Raw genomic sequence first — 7,987 nt, forward strand, 5'->3', positions numbered from 1 at the left:
ACACTATTCACAATAGCAAAGACTTGGAACCAACCCAAATGCCCATCAATGACAGACTGGATAAAGAAAATGTGGCACATATACACCATGGAATACTATGCAGCCATTAAAAAAATGAGTTCATGTCCTTTGCAGGGACATGGATGAAGGTGGAAACCATCATTCTCAGCAAACTATCACAAGAACAGAAAACCAAACATTGCATGTTCTCATTCATAAATGGGAGCTGAACAATGGGGACACATGGACACCGGGAGGGGAACATCACACACTGGGGCCTGTCAGGAGGTGGGGGACTAGGGGAGGGATAGCATTAGGAGAAATACCTAATGTAGATGACGGGCTGATGGTGCAGCAAACCACCGTGGCACGTATATATCTATGTAACAAAACTGCACGTTCTGCACATGTACCCCAGAACTTAAAGTATATAAAACAAAAACAAAAACATCCTTTACTCGGGGGGCAGGGGCAGTGGAAAGCACTGCAGAATGACCAAATAATAAAGCTGCATCTGAATTTCAGTTGGGAGTTGGTGGGGAGTGACTACCCCAGATCTAGAGCTGAGTCCTTAGCACTGTGAGTCCTGGTGCTTGATTTCACCAGTTCACAGTATCCACATGTTAATCAAACTCACAAAAGTTTGATTTATCAATGGGCAGATTGGGTTATTAACTTATGCCATGATAGTGATAGTGCTTTCACCTGGGAAACAGGACTAGCCATGGGCCGCATGTGTGACCTCCCTGTGAAGCCTGATCCTCTGGAAACCCCAAAATACATCAGGGAGGTATTTGGTGAGGGTCTAACAGTGCAGCTTTCCCCTCCTTCCACTTGGTCATGCCCTCCTAGCACTTGTTCTATTTTTTTTTTTTTTAGCTTATTTTTGAAGGTCAATTTTCTTTTTCCCTAAAATGTATTTTAAAAGGGAACTTTATATCCCTGCTATCCATTTTATTTTACTTTTATTTTGTCAGGGCCTCATTCCGTTGCTCAGGCTGGAGCGTAGTGGCACGATCATGGTTCACTGCAGCCTTGAGCTCCCCAGACTCAGTGATCCTTCCACCTCAGCCTCCTGTGTAGCTGGAATTACAGGCATGAGCCACTGTGCCTGGCCACTTCTCTACATTTTAAACCAGAGTCATTTGAGATAAATAGAAAGGAACTAAAAAGAAACACAAAAGGTTAAATTTTAGCTGGAAAATTTTGCTTGCTACTAGTATGGGGCCCTATGCCTACTCCATTGCTATGAAGTAAGAAAACAGCAAAGTTTTAAAGACTAGCACCAAACCTAGGCTTTCTTCTGGACTATCACCAGTGCAGCACGTGATCTCTAGGTAAAAGATGTTAACATGTAGGACTCTGTATACCCCATCAGCATTGCTGACACATAGCAAGGTAGTGCCCTGGTCGAAGGCGTGTTTTGTTTCCTTAGTGGTTATCAATTCTATAAGCCTGGTAAGTTTTAGATTAAAAATAGAAACATTTAAGAAAAGAGAACACCAAAAGCAACGGCAGCAAAAGCAAAATTGACACATGGGATCTAATTAAACTAAAGAGCTTTTGCACAGCTAAAGAAACTACCATCAGAGTGAATGGCACCTACAGAATGGGAAAAAATTTTGCAACCTACTCATCTGACAAAGGGCTAATATCCAGAATCTACAAGAACTAAACAAATTTACAAGAAAAAAACAACAACCCCATCAAAAAGTGGGGAAAGGATATGAACAGACATTTCTCAAAGAAGACATCCATACAGCCAACAGACACATGAAAAAATGCTCGTCATCACTCGCCTCAGAGAAATGCAAATCAAAACTACAATGAGATACCATCTCACACCAGTTAGAATGGCATCATTAGAAGTCAGGAAACAAAAGGTGTTGGAGAGGATGTGGAGAAATAGGAACACTTTACACTGTTGGTGGGATGTAAACTAGTTCAACCATTATGGAAAACAGTATGGCGATTCCTCAAGGATCTAGAACTAGATGTACCATATGACCCAGCCATCCCACTACTGGGTATATACCAAAGGATTATAATTACTCTAATACAAAGACACATGCACACGTATGTTTATTGCGGCACTATTACAATAGCAAAGACTTGGAATCAACCCAAATGTCCATCTGTGACAGACGATAAGAAAATGTGGCACATATACACCATGGAATACTATGCAGCCATAAAAAGGATGAGTTTGCATCCTTTGTAGGACATGGATGCAGCTGGAAACCATCATTCTTAGCAAACTATCACAAGAAGAGAAAAGCAAACACCGCATGTTCTCACTCATAGGTGGGAACTGAACAAGAGATCACTTGGACTCGGGAAGGGGAACATCAACACTTGGGCCTATCATGGGAGGGGGGCGGGGGGATTGCATGGGGAGTTATACATGATATAAACGTCATGCACATGTACCCTAGAACTTAAAGTATAATAAAAAAAAAAAAACAAAAAAACAAAAAAACAAAACAAAAAAAAACAAAAAAGAAAAGGAGAAATCATATGCTCATAGAAAAAGTGTGGAAGGGTGTCACCCAAGTGTCAATAACATTTATTGACGGAGGTTAGTTTACGTGGAATAATTTTAGATTTGCTGCAAAGATAATGCAGATTTCTTATATAGCCCTAGCCCAGTTTCAGTTGCCCTTAATATTATCAGCTTACATTGCTTTGGCACATTTGTCAAAACTAAGAAACCAACATGGTACATTAATATTATACTCTAGACTTTACTCACATTTCGCCGGATTTTCCACGAATGTTCTTTTTTTTTTTTTTTTTTGTTCGAGGATCCCACCGGGGCTCCACAATGCATTTTAGTTGTCATGTCTCTTTCTCCTCTGGTCTGTGAAAGTTTCTTAGTCTTTCCTTGCTTTTCATGACATTGCCTGTTTTGAGGAGTAAAGGCTGGGTGTTTTGTCAAATGTCCCGAGGTTATCTGATTTTTTTCATGATTAGGCTGTGGTTAAGATTTTTCAGAAAGAACACTGTAGGGGAGAAGTGCCCGTCGCCTGGCAGCACAGCATGTCAGGGTTCCAGATATCCACACGAGTCATCACTCATGGGTGTTAACCTTCATCACGTAGGGTGGTGTCAGGCAGGGTTCTCCACTGTACCATACTATTTCCCCCTTTCCATCTCTATTCTGTGGAAGTGACTCACTAAGTCCAGCCCACATTAGAAATGGGGAGAGGAGGGAGACTTCAGTTCTACCTCTTGGGTCAGATGGTTGGAGGAACCCACTCCATTTGCTATTTTCCAGTCGAGATATATACAGATACCCAGAGAAATGCTCCAGATGCTGTGCCTGCTTTCCAGAGACCACGGAGGGCTTCCCAGCAGGCTGTGGTTTCTGGAGTTTTTCCTGTCAACAGGCTCCCATTTATTGGCTACCACAGCTCCGTTCTAAAAACGTCCCGCAACCCCTGCCCCAAGGTGTGCAACTTGTTCCTCACCTTCCGCAACTGTAATTGTTAACACTTCATTTAGAAATAGTCTAACCACAGACACTTCAGGTTCTCAACTGGAACAAAGAAAAAAGATGTTCTTTATTCAGTATCAAATTTTCTTTAAAAAAATCTTAAAGGTGTAATGTTTATTCAGTGAGCATTTAGGAAACCTTGCAAGTCTCACCACTCCAAAATTAAATTACACATGGCCTAATCAGAATATACATAAATGGCTGGGCGTGGTGGCTCACGCCTGTAATCTCAGCATTTTGGGACGCAGAGGCGGGCAGATCACTTGAGTTCGAGAACAGCTTGGCCAACATGGTGAAACCCTCCCTACTAAAAATATATAAATTAGTCAGGCATGGTGGCGCATACCTGTGATCCCAGCTACTCGGGAGGTGGAGGTTGCGGTGAGCTGAGATCCTGCCACTGCACTCCAGCCTGGGCGACCGAGTGAGACTCTGTCTCACACACACACACACACAAAAGGAAAAAAAGAAAAGAAAAGAAAAGAATATACGTAAATGGAAGAATAGTATATTGGTCAGGCTAGGCCAGAATTTTCCTGTGGTAACAACCTCCCAATTCCAGTGGTGCGAACATGATCAGCGGGGAGGTCTGCCCATCCTAGTCACTGAGGCACCCAGGCTGATGCAGGCTCCACTTGTCCCATGCTGCCATGGCTGCTGACCCAGGAAAGAGGACACAGAGAATCACGCATAGCACTAAACCTTCTCACCGAAAGTGGCATCAGTTACTTGTGTTCACACTGCATTGGTCAAAACAAGTCACGTGTTTCCATTTAACTTCAACCCTTGCCAGGCAGGCTCCTCCTTCCTTGCCTTCTTAGTGTTACTGACAACTTGGTATCTATATTGCTGTTCACTTGGCTGCCTTATTTATGTATCACTTTTGACCAAGTTTTCTAAAACGAGAAGTTTTGATGAATAATGTTTTTGACTCTAAACTTCAAAGACCATGTGATCTCTAAAAGCTTTTCCAGTCCTAAAATAGCATGATTCTAAATCTTTCCATCGTGTGCTTTGAGCCATAATGTACCCCCTTATTTATGTGCAGAATTACCATTAGAGTCAACTCCCATTATTTAATAATGGTGGATAGGGAAGAGAGAATATAGAAAAACAATGCTGGAGTATAAAGCTTAAAAGTTTTAAAAACCAAAGAACGAAATATTGTCTTATTAGAACAAACAACTAAGCCAGAACAACATAATGCAAAAAAGAAAAAAAAAGAAAAAGAAAAGAACAAAACAAAACAGAAAAACCAAACAGCCAACATTCCTTGCCTCCCATCAAATGGATAAAAACACGGATTTCAGAGTTGAATTTATTTCCCCACAGTAGATAGTTGTCTTTCTAGAAAAGTGATTCCCACAGGGGTGCCTGCTAAAAATGCAGATTCCTAGTCTCTACATCAGCTCTGGGTTTCTGTGCTGAGCAAGCAAAGTGTCTGGGACATAATAGGGTGCTCAATAAATAGCAGCTATTTTATTATTAGCAAATTAATAATACACAAATTATACTTTTTTAAGAAGAAAGAAAAAGGAAACCCATGGCAGGATTTTTCTTAGTTGCCAAGGGCAATATCAAGACAGCTGCTGCAGAAACTCAGGTGTGAAGGCTCAGATGCGGATGGTGATGATGGCAGGGAAGAGACAGGAAGGGCCTTGGTAATTTGAGTGAAAAGAAGGAAGAATAAAGGAGTGAATCAAAGACAACTTCCAAGTTCTTGAGCAGGGTGAGTGACAAGCAGGAGGTGATTTAAAAACAAAATACAATGCTTTAAAAGTCATTTCAATTTCAGAGATTCTGAGGGCCCAAAGGAAGCCAGAGTAGTCACATGACCCACCATGACCCTCAGGCTCCTGAGTTGCACAATTAACTTCTGACATTGACTAAAGTGACCATTTAAAAGTGAGAAAGTGTTGCACCAAGAGTTGCCTATAGTCACTCGAGTCACTAGACTCCAAGATGTATGAATTACCAATTTCCTGTTTCTAAACAGTATTGACATGTAATTTACATAGCATATAATTCACCTATTTAAAGTGTACAATTCAATGGTTTTCGGTGTATCCACAGATTATATAGTCATCAGCACAATGAATTTTAGGACATTTTCATTATCCCTGCCAAAACCCCTCCTATCAGCAGTCACTCTTCTCCTGACCCCAGGCCTAGACAAGCACTCATCTGTCGATGGATTTTCCTATCCTAGACACTGCATAGAAATGAATCTGACATTATGTGGTCTTTTGTGAGTGCCTTCTTTCACTTAGAATAATGTTTTCAAGGTTCACCCATGTTGTAGCATGGATTAGTACTCCATGCCTTTTTACTGATGAATGATATTCTATTCTATGGATATTCTGTTTATCCATTTATAAGTGATGGACATTTGGGTTGTTTCCACTCTTTGGCTCTTACAAATAATTCTTCTATACACATTCCTGTACAAGTTTTTGTGTAGATATGTTTTCATTTCTCTTCGAGTAGAATCATTAGGTAATAATCCCTCTATGTTTAACCTTTTCAGGAACTACCAGAGTTTATCAAAGTTGCTGCACCATTTCACATCCCTGCCAGCGATTTCTCCACCTCCTCATCACTTGTTACCTGCCTTTTTGATTCCAGTCATGCTAGAGGGCATGAAGGGGAACCTCACTGTGGTTTTGATTTGCATTTCCTTGAAGACCAATGATGCCATGCATCTTACTGGCCATTTGTGTCTCTTCTTTGGAGAAATCTCTATTCAGATCCTTTGCCCATTTTAGAAATTGGGTTGTCTTTTTATTATTGAGTCATAAGAGTTACTTATGTATTTCTGGATACAAGTCCATTTTTAGATGTATAATTTGCAAATATTTTCTCATTCCATAGATTGTCTTTTCTTTTCTTTTCTTTTTTTTTTTTGAAATGGAGTCTCACTCTGTCACCCAGGCCGGAGTGCAGTGGCGCTCTCTTGGCTCACTGCAACCTCCACCTCCTGGGTTCAAGCAATTCTCCTGCCTCAGTTTCCCAAGTTGCTGGGACTACAGGTGTGTGTCACCACGCCCAGCTTTTTGTATTTTTAGTGGAGATGGGGTTTCACCATGATGGCCAGGCTGGTCTCAAACTCCTGACCTCAAATGATCCACCCACCTTGACCACCCAAAGTGCCAGGATTACAGGCATGAGCCCTGCACCTGGCCTTAACTTTGATGGTATCTTTTGCAACCACATCTAAGCCTTTGCGGTCATATCTAAGAAACTGTTGCCTAATCCAAAGTTAGATAAATTTACACGTTTACTTCTTTTTTTTTTTGAGACCAAGTCTTGTTCTTGTCGCCCAGGTTGGAGTGCAATGGTGTGATCTTGGCTCACTACAACCTTCGTCTCCCAGGTTCAACCGATTCTCCTGCCTCAACCTCTCAAGTAGCTGGAATTATAGGTGCTTGCCAGTATGACTGGCTAATTTTTGTATTTTTAGTAGGGATGGGGTTTCACCATGTTGGCCAGGCTGGTCTTGAATTCCTGACCTCAGGCGATCTGCCTGCCTCAGTCTCCTGAAGTGCTGGGATTACAGGCATAAGCCACTGTGCCTGGCCACCTATGTTTACTTCTAACAGTTTTATACTTTTAGCTCTTATATTTAGGTTCTTGATCCATTTTGGTTAATTTTTGTATATAGTGTGAGGTAGGGATCCAAGATCATTCTTTTGCATGTGGCTATCCATTTGTTCCAGCATCATTTGTTGAAAAGACTATTCTTTATCCCCATTGAGTAGCAGAAATTGTCACCCTTGTCAAAAATTAATTTACCTAAATGTGAGTTTGTTTTTGTATTCTCAATTCTAGATACATATGAATCAACAGTCAATATTCCATTGATTTCTGTTTATCTAGTACCACAGTATCTCAATTACTGTAGCTTTTCAGTAAGTTTTGAAATAAGGAAATGTGAGAAATCCAACGGTTTTTTTTTTTTTTTTTTTGAGATGGAGTCTTGCTCTGTCACCCAGGATGGAGTGCAGTGGCGTGATCTCAGCTCATTGCAACCTTTGCCTCCCAGGTTCAGGCGATTCTCCTGCCTCAGCCTCCTGAGGACCTGGGATTACAGGTGCATGCCACCACGCCTGGCTAATTTTTCTATTTTTAGTAGAGACAGGGTTTCACCATGTTGGCCAGGCTGGTCTTGAACTCCTGACCTCAAGTGATCCACCAGCCTCAGCCTCCCAACTGTATTTCTTTTTCAAGATTGTTTTGGCTATTCTGGGTCTCTTGAATTCCACATGAATTTAAGATCAGTTGGCTAATTCGTAACATAGAAACCACCTTGAATTTTCATGGGCATTGCATTTATCACTTTGCTTCATGATGACACTTAAAAATGAATATGCAAGTTCATATTTATGTCATAAAATTTCACTTGAATAGCAATGTAGTCCTAAGTTTTCCTGTGAAACCATCAGAAAACTTAAAAGAACATATTGATTTTGGACATCACATATGAACACAGGG

General features: G+C 41.0%; 1 long non-coding RNA gene across 1 annotated transcript; it reads right to left on the reverse strand.

Moving 5' to 3' along the window:
* Window positions 1-2,751: 2,751 nt before the first annotated feature.
* On the reverse strand, window positions 2,752-3,769 carry LOC117068241. Its single transcript, XR_004431039.1, has 2 exons — window positions 3,471-3,769; window positions 2,752-2,903 (listed from the first exon to the last, which is right to left on the reverse strand). It is a non-coding gene; the product is annotated as an uncharacterized LOC117068241 (long non-coding RNA).
* Window positions 3,770-7,987: the final 4,218 nt, after the last annotated feature.

This window comes from Trachypithecus francoisi, unplaced genomic scaffold (genome assembly GCF_009764315.1).
Source record: "Trachypithecus francoisi isolate TF-2019V2 unplaced genomic scaffold, Tfra_2.0 Lachesis_group21, whole genome shotgun sequence".
In the NCBI taxonomy this organism is placed as follows: domain Eukaryota; kingdom Metazoa; phylum Chordata; class Mammalia; order Primates; family Cercopithecidae; genus Trachypithecus; species Trachypithecus francoisi.